Source organism: Myotis daubentonii, chromosome 1 (genome assembly GCF_963259705.1).
Source record: "Myotis daubentonii chromosome 1, mMyoDau2.1, whole genome shotgun sequence".
NCBI classification, from domain to species: Eukaryota; Metazoa; Chordata; class Mammalia; order Chiroptera; family Vespertilionidae; genus Myotis; species Myotis daubentonii.
In genome coordinates this window covers 191,435,784-191,452,604 of record NC_081840.1, presented here as the reverse complement: position 1 = coordinate 191,452,604, position 16,821 = coordinate 191,435,784, and the positions used below count along the sequence as shown (strand labels likewise).

Here is a 16,821-nt window from a genome sequence, read left to right as displayed (position 1 = left end):
CGGTAGCTTGGGCAGTTGAACTCGCATGAAACAAATGGCTCCATAAAACAAGTCCCAAAGTGGCCTATTGTTTAATTAAATTCATATCCAAACCATCCCTCTGCCTTGACATGTGTACATACATTTATTAAATGTACTTTAAAATTCAGTATGAAAGCAATATGACCTCATAAAGATGCAAAGGTTTAGACACCTCTTCAAACCAAAGAACTTCTTGAAGCGATATTTTACACAGAACTGTGACTTGTAAAGTAACTGTTGTTTTTTCCCTTAGCACAATGAGGACAGTCAGTTTGATGGATATAGGATGTTTAAGCTTTCTGTCTATAAAGATATGCCCCTATCTCCATGGAATGTTTGCATTAGTGCAAGGACTGCTAATTCTTTCTCCTCCTCTTTCATCAAAATGGAAGGATTTCTAAAGAAGCCTGGCTGTGCACAGGAAGAAATAACAAGACACACAGCCCAGGCCTTCAACTGAAATGTGTTTCCTTGGAAGAATGTTAATTTAATGAATGCAAATAAATTAAGAGATTTTTGTTGTTGTTGTTGGTTTTGTGTGTGCGTGTGTGTGTTTTGTTTTTTTGGGTATTTTTGCCTTGAATGCAAAATTGTCTTACTTCAACGTATTACTTTATGCTTCTGTTTCATGAACCACCTACAAGTGGGTAAGAGCCCTCTGGGAACAGAATGCACGCCAGTCTGTTCGATATCCTCAAAACATCTGAAAGCCATCTGGTATTAAATGTGTTCAGGGAAGATGGAAGCAAGGGGGTAAAATGAAGAGACATTATTCAAAACAGGTTACCAATTAATTTTAAGATTTGGGGTTTGTAAATGTTCTATCAGTATCAAAATTTCACATTAAATAACCTATAATAAATAATTTTAGCCTCTCTATTTTCACCTATTCTTTTGCGAAATTCCTTAATGCTGTCTATTTAACTCACATCCCACAGAGAAATGGGAAGCAACGTAAAAAAACCTAGAAAAGCACAGGTGATTCTAAAACATAGAAATTAAATGAGATCAATTTTAAATGTGCATGTAAGTTGTTCTAAGTTGGGGTAAAATTCTCTGGACTGACAAATGGGAGAATGAGAAAAGCTTTGTACTGGTTTGAATAATTTTTGTTCACAGACACTGGAAATGCCCTGCTTAAGAACAGTAGCAATCATAATAATAACTTTTGTTTGTTAAGCACTATGTGAAGCATTTTACACTGCTTAGCTTATTGTAATCCTCATGACATCTCTATAGAGGTATTCTTAAAGATAAAGAAACTAAGGCACCCAGACATTAAACAACTTGCTTAAAATCACAGTTAGTGAAGAACAGAATTGAAATTCACCCCTTTTCATGGACAACAAAAGCCATCTTTTCAGCCCCTACCCCCTGGCCAGCAACTTTGAGAGCAAGTCATGCACCTTGACCCGGCCTGGGAGAACAGAGGCAAGATCATGAAGCCCAAGGGCGAGAAGCCAAATGAGTTCGAGTCGGGGGTCTCCCAGGCTCTGCTGCGGCTGGAGATGAACTCAGACCTCAAAGCCCAGCTACATTAGCTGAATATCACAGCGGCCAAGGAAATCGAAGTTGGTGGTGGTCGGAAAGCTCTTATTTCTTTGTTCAGGTTTCTTAACTCAGGTCTTCCCAGAAAATCCAAGTCCGGCTGGTGCTTGAGCTGGAGAAAACGTTCAGTGGGCAACCCGGGGTGGGGTCTTTATCCCTCCGAGGAGAATTCTGTGTGAGCCAACGCGAAAAAGCCCAACAAAGAACAAGCAAAAGCGGCCCAGGAGCCGCACCCTGACCGCGTGCACCATGTCATCCTGGAGGACTTGTTTTTCCCCAATAAATTGTGGGCAAGAGGATCCATGTTAAGCTACATGGCAGTTGGCTCATAAAGGTCCACTTGTGTTTTTTGTTTTGTTTTGTTTGTTTGTTTGTTTTAATAATTCTTCATTGTTGAAAGTATTATATATGTCCCCTTTTTCCCCCTTTGATACCCGCCCCCCCCCCAGCTGTGCCCACCCCCGCCCCAGGGCCTCACTGCCCCATTGTCTATGTCCTTGGCCATGCATATATGCATACAAGGCCTCTGGTAGATTACCTCCCTCCCACCCATCCCCACCTTCCCTCTGAGATTCCACACTCTGTTCCATGCTTCCATGTCTCTGCATCCCACTGGGACAAAGCCATGAAGAACAATGTGGAGCACAAGGCTGAAACTTTTTCTGGTGTCTATAAGAAGCTCACAGGCAAGAATGTTAATTTTTAATTCCCAGAGTTTCATTTGTAAAGAAAAATGACTAAACAAAACATTATTCTCTGTTAAAAAAAAAAAACACAAAAAAAAACAAAACGGTTTTTCTCCGCAGTGCACTTAAAATCTCACGGAGATAACTTTAAATTTAGGTTATTGACAAAACTACAGTTTAGAGATACATCCCGAACATTCACCTCACCAAAGGTAACTGTGCAATCCAACAATGCCCAACCCTTTCGTTGTAAAGAAATATTTATATAACAGCAGTGGTTTGTGTTTAGAATCCTGGGTGTCTGCCTGAGTCGTTTATGCTCACAGAGAGATTAAGCTCAGGACCTTTCCTCCCAGCCAGTCCTCTAAAGATGCATGAAAACTAAGGAGAGGTCACAGAACCACCAACACTGGTACTACCCCACAAACAATCCTGAGCAGATGGTATGAGACTCCCACAGCAGAAAGGCTGTGTGAGCTCCCTGTCAGGTGAAAGAGCATGCGTGAACTGTCATGCCCTCTTTATCACTTCCACCTCAGTCACCAACGCCGTAGCCGAAGGCTAAGGAGCAGACCTAGTGTGTGAGAGCAGGTATTATGATCACCTTGCCAAAGGAAAGCAACCCGCACTCAAAAGCATAGCATAGAGAGCTCTGGATAAGTTCGCCAGGCGTGCACAGGACTTTATAGGCACTTTACAAGAAAATGCAATCACAATGAGGCCAGAGGGTCTTTTTGTTGTGCCCACCACTAAATGTCACACTACAACACATACAGAAGTATCACGTTATCCTGGTGTTTGTGAGCAGCCCTGATGAGATAAAAATGTTTGGGTGCACATGTCTCAAAAAGAGTCCACAGCTCTCCTAACAACTACTTCTACAGAGGAGCCAGGGGAGGAGGAATTGGTCTCTCCTTTGCAGCTGGAAAATGTTATTCAAAATATTTATAACAAGAATATCTAAGAGAGGATACTGGATTCTTGCCTCTCCACATTATTGTATGGCTCTATTTTGTCACTTTAAGATTATGTATGCACTTTAGAAATTTAAATTAATCTTACGGTAAGGTTGGAATCTTTAAGACCTCAATTGAAAGGATGTGGCCTGGATGTGTTAAAGAATTTTGTTCTGCCACTGTTCCATAATATTGAGATTTTGAAGATGTTTTAAATAGTTTTAAATAAAAATCTCCTCTGATGTGTAGTGCTCTTGAATTATATCCCTTGAATTTTTTCAAACAAAGTTATTTTAAGATTCATATATTCAACAAATATATATAAAATGCCCACAAAATACAAGGCATTTTTCTGCATCAGAAGACATCAATATACCAGGTGTACCGGTTAATAATGCAGATTTTTTCAATAAATAGTTACACATATGTTAATATATATGTGATATGATATGTATGCTATTTTATTGTATTGACAGCAAGCTTCAAAACTTCATATGTCCAATTTCCTGAAGGTGTTAACATGATCGATATTTTTACGCTTAAAAATGTTGAATTTCGTGCCAAAAAAGAGAGAGCATTTGCGGGAAGTTTTAATTCATTACTTTATCTTGAAGAAAAATGCTGCTGAAAGTTATTGTATACTTTGGGAAGCTTATGGTGAACATGCTCCATCTCAAGATACTTGTGAACGCTGGTTTAAATGCTTTAAAAGTGATGATTTTTATGTGAAAGACAAAGAATGTCCAGGTCAACCAAAAAAGTATGAAGACCAACAATTACAAGCATTATTGGATGAAGATATGTGTCAAACTCAAAAACAACTTGCAGAAAAATTAAACATTGCTCAGCAAACAATTTCCGATTGTTTACAAGCAATGGGAAAGATTTTAAAGGAAGGAAAATGGGTGCCACATCAACTGAACGAAAGACAAATGGCAAACCGAAAAGCCATCAGAAAAATGTTGCTTCAAGGGCACAACAGAAAGTCTTTTTTGCATTGAATTGTGACTGGCGATGAAAAGTGGATTTATTTTGAGATTCCCAAACTCACAAAATCATGGGTTGATCCAGTTCAACCTTCAACATTGACTTCAAAGCCAAATTGCTTTGGAAAGAAGACAATGCTCTGTGTTTGGTGGGATCAGGAATGTGTGGTGTATTATGAGCTTCTAAAACCAGGTGAAACCATTAATACTGATCGCTACCAACAACAAATAATCAATTAGAATCACGCTTTGATCGTGAAACGACCAGAATGGGCCAGAGACATGACGAAGTAATTTTGCTTCATGATAATGCACCATCACACACTTCAAAACCAGTTAAAGATACCTTAAAAGATCTTGCCTGGAAAGTATTAACCCACCCGCCATATTCACCAGACCTTTCTCCTTCAGATTACCACTTGTTCTGATCGATGGCACATGTACTCTCTGAGCAGCACTTCAAAACACAGGAAGAAGTGGAAAATTGTGTCTCTGAATGATTTAACTCAAAACAAGAAAAGTTCTAATGGGACGGTATCCACAAATTACCTGAAAGATGGGGGAAATGTGTAGCTAGCGATGGACATTACTTTGAATAAAGCACTTTTGATGTTTCTCTTGAAATTATCGTGTTTTCTTTGATTACAAACTTCGCATTATTAACCAGTACACCTAGTACATTGGTAGGAAATGGATATTCTTGAACTTAAAAAAACTTACTGCCAAGTATCAAAGGTAAAACAAATAACCAAAGCTAAGATGCTCAACAGTCCAAGGGAAGTGCTATTTGAATGATAGAAACTAAATACCTAAGAGAATTTCAGAGTTTCAATTTGGCTTCAGAACTTCTCAGTGACATTTAAATAACTTTGACTCAGTTATATTGCCATGTATCATTGTCCTTTGCCAAAACACCAAATACACAAACATATTAAGATAACGTTGCCCTTAGTATGTTTGAGTTTTTTTGTGAATTAAACAGTATAGAGCAGTGGTCAGCAAATTCATTAGTCAACAGAGCCAAATATCAACAGTACAATGATTGAAATTTCTTTTGAGAGCCAAATTTTTTAAACTTAAACTATATAGGTAGGAACATTGTTATTAACTTAATTAGGGTACTCCTAAGGCTTAGGAAGAGCCATACTCAAGGGGCCAAAGAGTCGCATGTGGCTCACGAGCCGCAGTTTGCCGACCACGGGTATAGAGGAAATTTAAGCTGCAAGAAAATTTAGAAAGAAAAAAGTTAACTCTATAGATGAACTGCTGAAACCCAAGTAAGTGAAATGAGTTACAGGCAGAGGAGATTAGAACTTGGTTTTCCTATTTTTTTAATCCAATGTTAGTTATATTACACTATCTGATTAATTATAAAGTCATTCAAGTGCATTCAGTCATTGCAAATACTGTCTATAGATACTTTTGTTTTGATCTTTGATTTTTTTAACATTGTCTTACAAGTTAGGTGTCTATGTCTGGAATAGAAACACTTGAGATTAGAATTCTGAAAGTAACTAAAAAGACAAAGCAACTTGACATAAAACAAGAAATAACTACTTTTGACACATTTTTAATATGTTTTTATTGATTTGAGAGAGAGAGGAAGGGAAAGGGAGAGAGATAGAAACATCGATGAGAGAGAAACATCAATTGGCTGCCTCTGCCACGCCCCCACCTGCACGTGCCCCAGCCAGGAACCAAACTGATGGGAGCATAAGACATTTTGGGGGCTAGCAATCTGAATTTGTTCCAGTAACCTGCTTTCTACTTGACCCTCTTGCTAGCCGATAATGAACTCCATTTGTGAAAGAATGTAGGCGACTAGCAGCCGGACTCTAAGTTAATCAATGTCTTTAATGCACATTCCTGAAGTCACTGCCCCTTCCTTAATTATCTGGTCCTGGAAGAGCAATTTACCCAAATGGGTCCAATCTACAAGGGCCATAAACCAAGGATGTAACAGCTTAACTAGAGGCAGGTCACTGGCGCCATCCAGGATGGACATTAGATACAATCTAAGTTAACCATCTAACTGATTCTCGAGGGGGCGGGGGGGCGGGGGCAGCGGCGCGGCTGTGAGAGTCCACCACAGAAGCTTGGTAGTTAGGAAACAAAGAAACTCAGGCATATATAGAGAGAAAATCTTATTGTCTAAGTTGTTCAGGATCTGGATCTTTGAGTCCCCTGAACCAGCAACGCTGCTTTGAATAAAGGCTTTTCCTGAAACCTCAGAGTATCCAACTGTCTTCTTCCACGCCAATTCCATAACAGAACCAGCAACCTCAGTGCATGGGCCAAAGCCTAACCATTGAGCTGCACCAGCTGGGAGCTTTTGACACATTTTACAAAGCACTGTGGATGAAAGAAAGGGGTTCTATGGAAAGTAACCTCACAGGGTAATCTGAATAAATTCTTAATGGGAAAGTTATATCCATTGCTTCTGTGCATCTAGGTTAACACACCCTTGAAATAAATCAGCCACACTCAAGAGAGCATATAACCTTATTAACTATCCTGTAATCCAATCCCTGCCTTGCTTTCTGCCATGTACATGTAATTTTACTTATAGCCCCTCAATTTCAAATGCATAAAAGAAACTGCACAACTGTTATTTTCTTGACCAGAGTATTTGAGATCTTGCTCCCCACCATGTGTTGTCAGTTGAGCTCTAATAAACTGTTATAAAAATTCTCTACAGGAATGGACATTTCTTACATCAACAATATACATATCTACCTTTAATATGAGAGCTGATGTCATTTTTAAGTTTTGAAAGATGAACTCCATAGAATGATAGAGACTAAATCTGACTTTATTATTGACTCTGATTTGGAGAACCTCAATTGCACCTTGGCCAATTGTACTTTGCCCATGAAACACCCCTAAGTTCACATTTCATTTACAAATGAAAATTACCTCTCAAGTCTGCTAAGCCAGGTGTAAGTGTTCCTCAAACCATCTCTTCCTCAATTAAAAGCCAGTCTATTTTAATCTCTCTCATGGCATTCTGTGGCATGCTATTATTTTCATTTTCTGACAGTTTTCTCATGGCAATATTTTGATTTGAAATTTTTTATCTCTATATCTATAATAATAAAAGCATAATATGCTAATTAGACTGGATGTCCTTCCAGACATCCTTACTTCCGGATAAAGCCACAGCAGGCAGAGGCCAAGGCAGAGGTGGCAGAGGTCCCCAGCCACGGTGGCAGGTGGGGGCTGAGGCAGAGGTGGCTGCCGTGGCGGCAGGGGCCAAGGCCCTTGCACTAATTTCATCCATCAGGCCTCTAGTATCTATACTAATAAAAGGGTAATATGCTAATTAGACTGGGTCAACCAGCCATCTTCCAGACGTCCAACTTCCTTCTGGATAAAGCCATGGTGGTGGGGGCCGAGGCAGAGGCAGTTAGGGGCAATCAAGTCAGCAGGGGAGGGCAGCTGGGGGTGAGATCAGGCCAGCAGGAGAGGGCAGTTGGAGGCGAGATCAGGCCAGCAGGGGAGGGCAGTTAGGGGCGATTAGGCAGGCAGGCAGAGGCAGTTAGGGGCAATCAGGCAGGCAGGCAGGTGAGTGGTTAGGAGCCAGTGGTCCCTGATTGGAGAGGGTGCAGGCTGGGCTGAGGGAACCCCCCCCCCACCCCGTGCACAAATTTTGTGCACCGGGCCACTAGTATCTATATGTACCTATAGATATATTTGTATATTCATTAGTTTAATATCTGTCATCTGACACTCTGTAGGATCTGTGGAGACAAGAAATCAGTCACTGTACATCAATTTCACCAGGGAACCCTGTGGTTTACTCAGTAATATATTTTGATTGAAAAAAGGATAAATAATTGGGTACCTTTCTAAATTTAGATATTGATGGATTCTTATATCTTAGCTAGGTAAAATTAATAAAAGAAGGAGTAGTACTGTGTTACCCATCATAAATATTTTTAAGTCTATTATTATCTGTATTAGGAAGAGTTGAGTTCCAAGTAATAAAACCAACCTAAACCCACTTAAACAAAATTGAGAATTTATCAACACAAAACTGAAAGCCCAAGTATGCTTCTGACTTGAAATAAGATTTGATCCTGTCTTTAGCACACAGCAATAGAATAAATACTCAACAAAATTTGGAATATTTGTCTGTTTTGTTCAATGATGCATCCCAAGTTCCTATACCAGTGCTTGTCACTTAATAGATGCTCAACAAACACTTGAATAAATGACTAACCAATCTCTGTCTTTCAGATGGTATGTCAGACAGAATAATTACCCCCAAAGACCCACACCCTCATCTTCAGGACAAGTGAATATATTACCTGACATAACAAAAGGAACTTTACAGATATGCTTGAGGTAATGAGATGAGATTATCCAAATGGGCCCAATCTATTCACATACATTCTTAAAATCAGAGAATTTTTCTCAATTATAGTCAGAGAAATCTATATATATATACTAGGGGCCCGGTGCACGAAATTCGTGCACTGGGTGTGTGTGTGGGGGGGGGGGGGAGTGTCCCTCAGTCCAGCCTGCCCCCTCTCACATACTGGGAACCCTCAGGCGTTGACCCCCATCACCCTCCAATCGCAGGATCGGCCCCTTGCCCAGGCCTGATGCCTCTGACAGAGGCATCAGGCCTGGGCAGGGGACCCTCATTTCCCCCATCGCTGGTTCGGCCCCAACCCAGGCCTGATGCCTCGGCCAGAGGCATAGACCCCCATCACCCTCCGATCACCTGATCGGCCCCTTGCCCAGGCCTGACGCCTCCGCCAGAGGTGTCAGGCTTGGACAGGGGACCCCCATCTCCCCCCGATCACTGGCTCTGGCCCCCGCCCAGGCCTGAGGCCTCTGGCTCAGGAATCATGCCTAGGCAGGGGACCCCCATCTCCCTCTGATCGCTTGCTCCACCCCTAGCCCAAGCCTGACGCCTCTGACCCAGGCTTCAGGCCTGGGCAAGGGGACCATCATATCCCCCCAATCCCCGGCTCCGCCCCCCACCCAGGCCTGATGCCTCGGCCAGAGGAGTTGACCCTCATCACCCTCCGATCACCAATCACCGGATTGGCCCCTTGACCAGGCCTGAGGCCTCCGGCAGAGGTGTCAGTTCTGGGCAGGGGACCCCCAGCTCCCCGTGGTTGCAGGCTCCGCCTCTGCCCAGGCCTAACGCCTCTGGCCTAGGCGTCCGGCCCAGGCAGCAGGGACCCGCAGCTGCAGCGGCCCCGTGATCGTGGGCTCCGCTTTAGGCCCAGGCAAGGGACCCCTAGCTCCTGGGACTGCCAGCTTCGACCGTGCCCAGCTCCCATCGCTGGCTCCACCCCTACTTCCTGCTATCACTGGCCAGGGCAGCAAAGGTGCCTGATTCTCCGATCATGGCTGGGGGGCAGGGCAAAGGCGGCCCCAGGGCCGCCTTTGCCCTGCCCCCCAGCTCTTAGCTCCCCCCTGGGTTTCTGATCACTGTCAGTGGCAGGAGGCTTCTTCCTGCTTTCCCTTTCACCTCCCTGCATTGTGCCTACATATGCAAATTAACCGCCATCTTGTTGGCAGTTAACTGTCAATCTTAGTTGGCAGTTAATTTGCATATAGCTCTGATTAGCCAATGAAAAGGGTATCGTCGTACGCCAATTACCATTTTTCTCTTTTATTAGATAGGATATAAAAGCCTAAGCGACTGAAAGACCGAACAATCAGTCACTATGATGCGCATTGACCACCAGGGGGCAGACACTCAACGCAGGAGCTGTCCCCTGGTGGTCAGTGCACTTCCACAGTGGGAGTGCCGCTCAGCTGACCAGCCCGTCCAGTGGCCCACCAGCGCGGCGGCAGCCACTCACTCCCTCAGTAGTCCTGCAGGTTCAATCTCTGGAGAACAGGCCAGGCACTGATGTACTGGCACCACCAGCATGATCCTGACAGTGCCACTGGCCTCCTGGAAGTCGGCCTCCGGCACCACGGCTGCTTCCCCTCCCTAGACGCTCTGCAAGGAAGAAACGATATAAAAGTGGCTGCTAGGTGGCTCCTGACAACTGGCACAGATATCAGCAGGACAGATCCAGATCCCTTGCCAGCAAGGGCATCCCACTGCCTTCCCAGAGGGCCGATCGCATCTCGGCCTCTCCACCCCCCTTGGGATGGGCACCAGATGCAGGGCTCATAGCTAGCAAGCACTGCTGCAGTGGCACAAGCCTCTCCCAATCAGGACTGACTGGGCGCAAGCCTGCAGCAGGCACAGTGGGGCCGGGATGAGCAGGAGCAGCAGGCAGGAGCAGCAGGTGGTGTTAGACTGCTGGTTTCAGCCCAATCCCCTCAGGCCATGCTGAGGGACCCCACCAGTGTATGAATTCATGCACCAGGTCTCTAGTATAATAATAAAAAAGTGGGCAGAGAGTTGTGACATTAAGACAAGATCTGCTATTGCTGGCTGTAAAAATTCATGCTTGGGGGAAACAGGGACAAGTGATTGAGAGGCCAGGACATGGAAAAGAGATAGTTTGCAAAGGAAGCCGTAGTTTATGCTACTAGAAGAAGAGGAAGGGACATCTTCAAAGTTCTTGACATCTTATACAGAGGACAGAATACAAGTCCAAAATACATGTTACACATAATTTACAGTCTCAAGAAGGAAAGAATACTGTGGTCCAAAATGTCACTGAAAGACAAGTAACTAAGGACTGACATGATGTATATAAATTCAGGAAAGGTGGAAGAAAAGGCAAGATGATGAAAATAGAGAAAGATGTTAGAAATTGATAAGGCAGTAATTACATTCAAGAGTCAGTGATAGAGCAAGCATGTCAAACTCAAAGGCTAACTCGGCCCAAATAAGCAAGGTTTAAGTTTATGTGGGCCACAAAAAAACCCAAAAAGCTTCAATTTTCCTTTTTTTAATATATTTTATTGATTTTTTTACAGAGAGGAAGGGAGAAGGATATAGAGTTAGAAACATCAATGAGAGAAAAACATTGATCAGCTGCCTCCTGCACACCCCCTACTGGGGATATGCCCGCAACCAAGGTGCATGCCCTTGACTGGAATCGAACCTGGAACCCTTGAGTCCACAGGCCTACACTTTATCCACTGAGCCAAACCAGTCAGGGCAAAAAGCTTCAATTTTCATAGAAACAGGTTTATTTTGATAGAGACATGCTGAATACAAAGGGCTGAAATAAATGAGTAATCGTTACCATAAAATAATAGAATATTTTAATAAAAATTAATATTTTTCTTGAACATTAACTTACCAGACACTGAATAACTGCATAAATTAATAAACGTAACTCAAATAAACCTATTTTTCTTATTCTCTGTAAGTGAAATATTTCCTGTTGTGCACACCAAACAAGTTAGTCCAAGACTATTGATGTGGCAATAGGCTGCTAAAATATTCACTGCTAGTATTAATGGAGAGAAATGGCCCGCCTGCACGTAAGGCACATAAGGGAAATTAATGCAACATGATTACAGCAATCAGTCTTTAGTGACCATTGGAGTTAGTTATTACTAATTATGTATAACAGGATATTGTAAAGATTAAGTTGTGAAATTTTTATTAAAACATTTCTTACATACCGTTATATTGGCTGGGCTGCAAAAATATTCATTGTGGGCCACATGAGGCCCACAGGCCATGAGTTTGACATGCTTGCTATACAGGATTAAGAATGGTGGCAGAGTAAATGGATGCCGCATGGACATGCTCCCAGGAACAAACTGGAATTACAACTAAGAGACAGAAAAACCTCCTGAATAATCAACAGAAAACTCTCAAGAGAGAACCCTGATACCCAAGAACAGAAAGTAGTATAGAGACTCAGAGAGGGGAAGGGAGTACACATCCAGACTGGGGAACTGAACCTGCAACCTAGGTATGTGTTCTGACAGGGAATGGAACCTACAACCTTTTGGTGTATGGGGCTACACTCCAACCAACTGAGCCACACTGGCCAGGGCTGGTTCTGTGCTTTCTTATCCCTGACCTGCCTCTGGGTGAGATGGATCAGGAACTAGAATGCTGCCACCTGAAAAATATGAGAGAGATGAGCAGAATATTGCTTTTGTAGCTTTTTAGATTTAGTAGAGGGTGTTGTGTTTCATGATACAATACTAGATTCAAGGGGGAGAACCAAGATGGCGGCATAGGTAAACGCCAGGGTTTGCTGCTTTGAACAACTACTTCAAAAGTGAAACCAAAAAACGGAAGGGACATCACCCAGAACCACAGGAACGCTGGCTGAGTGGAAGTCCTACAACTAGGAGGAAAGAGAAACGCATACGGACACTCAGAGGAGGCGCAGTGCTGAAGTCAAATTCTGAGGTGCGGAGTGCGTGGAGCGGGCTGGCGGCGGAGGGCGCGGTTGTTGTTTTCAATCGGGAGGGAGTCGCAGACTCTGAGCTCCAGATCCGGGCCAGTCTTTAGGGACCCAGACTCAAACGGGAGAAGCGGGACTGTCTGGCTTCGGTCAGAGCAAGTGCAGCTTTCTCTCCGAGCTTTGCAGCGGGTGCTGGGACTCAGAGAGTCAGAGCCCCTTGGGACAGGACTGAGAGCCGCCATAACTGCTCTCTCCGGCCCACCCTGTTGATCCTGTGCGACCCGCCCTCCCCAAGCCCTGCACAGAGGCATTTGCCGGATAGCCTCAGGCAAAGGCTAGATTAGCACCTCCCTAGAGGACAGAAGTTCTCTCACTGCTGACACAGCTGATTCTCATAGCCACTTGGCCTGGAGGTCAAACCCTCCCTGGAATTAGCTACAACAATCAAGATTTATCTATAAGACTGTGAACAAAGACCACTAGGGGGTGCACCAAGGAAGCATAACAAAATGCGGAGACAAAGAAACAGGACAAAATTGTCAATGGAAGAAATAGAGTTCAGAACCACACTTTTAAGGTCTCTCAAGAACTGTTTAGAAGCTGCCGATAAACTTAATGAGATCTACACGAAAACTAATAAGACCCTCGATCTTATATTGGGGAACCAACTAGAAATTAAGCACACATGGACTGAAATAACGAATATTATACAGACGCCCAACAGCAGACCAGAGGAGCGCAAGAATCAAGTCAATGATTTGAAATGCGAGGAAGCAAAAAACATCCAACCGGAAAAGCAAAATGAAAAAAGAATCCAAAAATGCGAGGATAGTGTAAGGAGCCTCTGGGACAGCTTCAAGCGTACCAACATCAGAATTATAGGGGTGCCAGAAGATGAGAGAGAGCAAGATATTGAAAACCTATTTGAAGAAATAATGACAGAAAACTTCCCCCACCTGGTGAAAGAAATGGACTTACAGGTCCAAGAAGCGCGGAGAACCCCAAACAAAAGGAATCCAAAGAGGACCACACCAAGACACATCATAATTAAAATGCCAAGAGCAAAAGATAAAGAGAGAATCTTAAAAACAGCAAGAGAAAGAAACTCAGTTACCTACAAGGGAATACCCATACGACTGTCAGCTGATTTCTCAACAGAAACTTTGCAGGCCAGAAGGGAGTGGCAAGAAATATTCAAAGTGATGAATACCAAGAACCTACAACCAAGATTACTTTATCCAGCAAAGCTACCATTCAGAATTGAAGGTCAGATAAAGAGCTTCACAGATAAGGAAAAGCTAAAGGAGTTCATCACCACCAAACCAGGATTATATGAAATGCTGAAAGGTATCCTTTAAGAAGAGGAAGAGGAAGAAAAAGGTAAAGATACAAATTATGAACAACAAATATGCATCTATCAACAAGTGAATCTAAGAATCAAGTGAATAAATAATCTGATGAACCGAATAAACTGTTGATTATAATAGAATCAGGGACATAGAAAGGGAATGGACTGACTATTCTTGGGGGGGAAAGGGGTGTGGGAGATGTGGGAAGAGACTGGACAAAAATCGTGCACCTATGGATGAGGACAGTGGGTGGGGAGTGAGGGCGGAGGGTGGGGCGGGAACTAGGAGGAGGGGAGTTATGGGGGGGAAAAAAAAGGAACAAATGTAATAATCTGAACAATAAAGATTTAATTAAAAAAAAAACTAGATTCAAGAAGAAAATTGTGCATTTGCTGTCTGAATTTAAAAGTCTAATTTCTTAGTTCTAACTTACAATGTAAAGAGTAGGACTCATCTACTTTATGTGTATATGCATACATCAAGTGTATATATTATTGTATTCATGTTAGGACATTAAATATACCCCCAAAGTGACAGAAAACAAAATTGTGCATTCTTTATAATACAAACTAAGTGGTATAGCAAGGAAAGTAGCTACAGGCAAGTGATAATTAATTATAGGTAATAAGTATTAATTCAAAGTTAATTCATTAGATTTTTAGGTTTGAGTGTGTCTGGGATGGGGAGAGAGAACATGAACACATGTCTTCAATTTCTATGTTAAAATAGCTTTACTCAGATCTGATTTAAATGGATCGCTTCTCGGCCTTTTGGCTAAGATCAAGTGTAGTATCTGTTCTTATCAGATCTGATTTAAATGTAATAAAATTCACCCCTTTAAAGTAAAAAAAAAAAAGTCACTGAAGCATGTACAGTAAAAATACTTAAAATGAATTTTGAAGATTATAGGAAAATAGAGTAGAATAAAAATGTAAGGAGGACCTTCTAATTAGCACAATAAGAGCATAGCTATCATAGAAAATGTGAAGAGACAAGCCTATTTTGATTGGGATGAGGACATTATTATGGCAAATATCTTCAAAATCTTAAGATGGATGAATGAGAAACAGAAATAAGGCATCAAGGTATTAAAGTTTCAGAAGATACATATAAATGTGTAAGAGATTATTTTATAAGGCTATATTATAAAGTAAAAACATCTATAATAATAAAAGCATAATATGCTAATTAGACCGGGCGACCTTCCGGACGTCCTTCCAGATGAGGCCAGGGCTGTGAGGGAAGCCTGGGTCCCGGTGCCAGAGGGAAGCCAGTGCTGGCAGCCGGGGGAAGGGAGGCCTACTCTTGCATGAATTTCGTGCATCGCGCCTCATGTACCTCTATAACTCCTCATACTAAAGTTAGAAAACATTCATGGCTACTGACTTTGTTCATCCTTTTTAAGATTTATCAAAACACTGTTCTCTAAAAAATGTGAATGTTCCAAACTGCTGTGTGAAGAAGGAACCCTTGCTACTGAGGCAGAATTAGAAATACTGCTGCAGAAAGGTCTGATGGACTTAAGGGAATCAACGTTATTAGAGGGAAATATTAATATTAAGCCCACAGAATATGTGAATCCTCCTTTTGCTTCCTACGGAGACTTGTCAAGTTATCTAACATTTAATCTTTATTTACTTTTCTTTTCCAGGGAGAATAATGTAACTGGAGCTTCAGCTTCCTATTTGCCACCAACAAAATTATTGGCATTTTCCATCAATCATGTTCCATCAATCCTCCCTACTACATGTTTCCCCCAAGCATGTTAAGGTATTCTGCTGATTTTATTTATAAAACAAAACTAAATTAAGTCTTCTCTAAGTCTCTCTCTGCCTACTGTCTGTTCTCCTTCCCTCCTCAGTCAAGGAGGATCTTAAAAAACAAACAAACCAAAAACTCGCTTTCCCTTTAGTCGTCAATTTGCTGCCATGTAACTGTGCCTCCAACCTTCCAAAGAAACCGTTTTGGGGGAAGATACAGTGATCTCAGCTCCTCCCATTAGTTCTGCTCATTTCACCATATTCATGCCTCTGCACTAAACTCCCTCAGAGGCCTTGCTTGTGCTATTTGCTCTGCTCCTTTATCCGGCTTTATTGTTCTTCACAGTATCCATCCTTCCCTGTAATGATCTGATTCGGGTACTTGGCTGAGTGAGGCTCCCTACCAGAATGTGCCTCTGGGACAGCAGGACTAGGCTTGCTCCTGTCTGTATCCCAAGGTGTAGAGCCATGTCTAATGCCAGCAGATGCTCTCCAGATATCTGTTGAATCGTTTTCAGTATCCAGTTAAAACTTCAGTTTTAACCTACTCAAGTTAACAACCTCCCTGTCTTTCAAACATGTTCCTCTCATAACATCAGTGACATTATTCTTCAGTGCTTTTTCTCCTTCCTCTTTGCCCCTCCTTTCCATCCTAATGCAGAGGCCTCTTTCTAACAGCTGCCTGTATGGTTTGGGCCTTAGTTGTGTTGTAATGTACCCCGCAAATCACAGAAGGATGCCTCAAGAAGTCAAATTAAAGAGTCACATTTATTGCAATCCGGGACTATGAGGGGGCATTCCCAAATCTCATAGCAATAAGATCATGGCAAAACCAGACTTATATAGGCAAAAATCACAAAGGTATTGATTATATCCCAGGGTTTGGAATGTGGCACCTGGCTCACAAAAAAGCAAATTACAGAAGCAGAATTAAGCATGTTAATTATAGTTTCGGGTCTCGGGGTCACTGAATTGACAGAAATACATTATCTAGAGTCCTTGGGTAACCTGGGTTAAACTTAGGCATGTTATCTAAATTACAGTTTTGGGTCTCTGGATCACTGAGTTGATAGAAACACATTATCTGGAGCCCTTGGGTCTCCCAACCACTGAGTTGTCAGGACAATTTAGAGTAATTGTGCTGTCCTGGTCTCGGGACCACTGAGGCAGCTGGAACGCACCACCTGTGGCCACTAAAACAATTTAGGGTAATTG

The 16,821-nt window shown here is 42.4% G+C and overlaps 2 pseudogenes; both read left to right on the top strand.

The window, feature by feature from the left end:
• The first annotated feature begins 1,421 nt into the window (after nucleotides 1–1,421).
• LOC132240062 (small ribosomal subunit protein eS7-like) lies at nucleotides 1,422–2,296 on the top strand (annotated as a pseudogene).
• A 12,304-nt stretch (nucleotides 2,297–14,600) lies between these two features.
• Nucleotides 14,601–14,708, top strand: LOC132222970 (U2 spliceosomal RNA; annotated as a pseudogene).
• The last annotated feature ends 2,113 nt before the right edge of the window (nucleotides 14,709–16,821 follow it).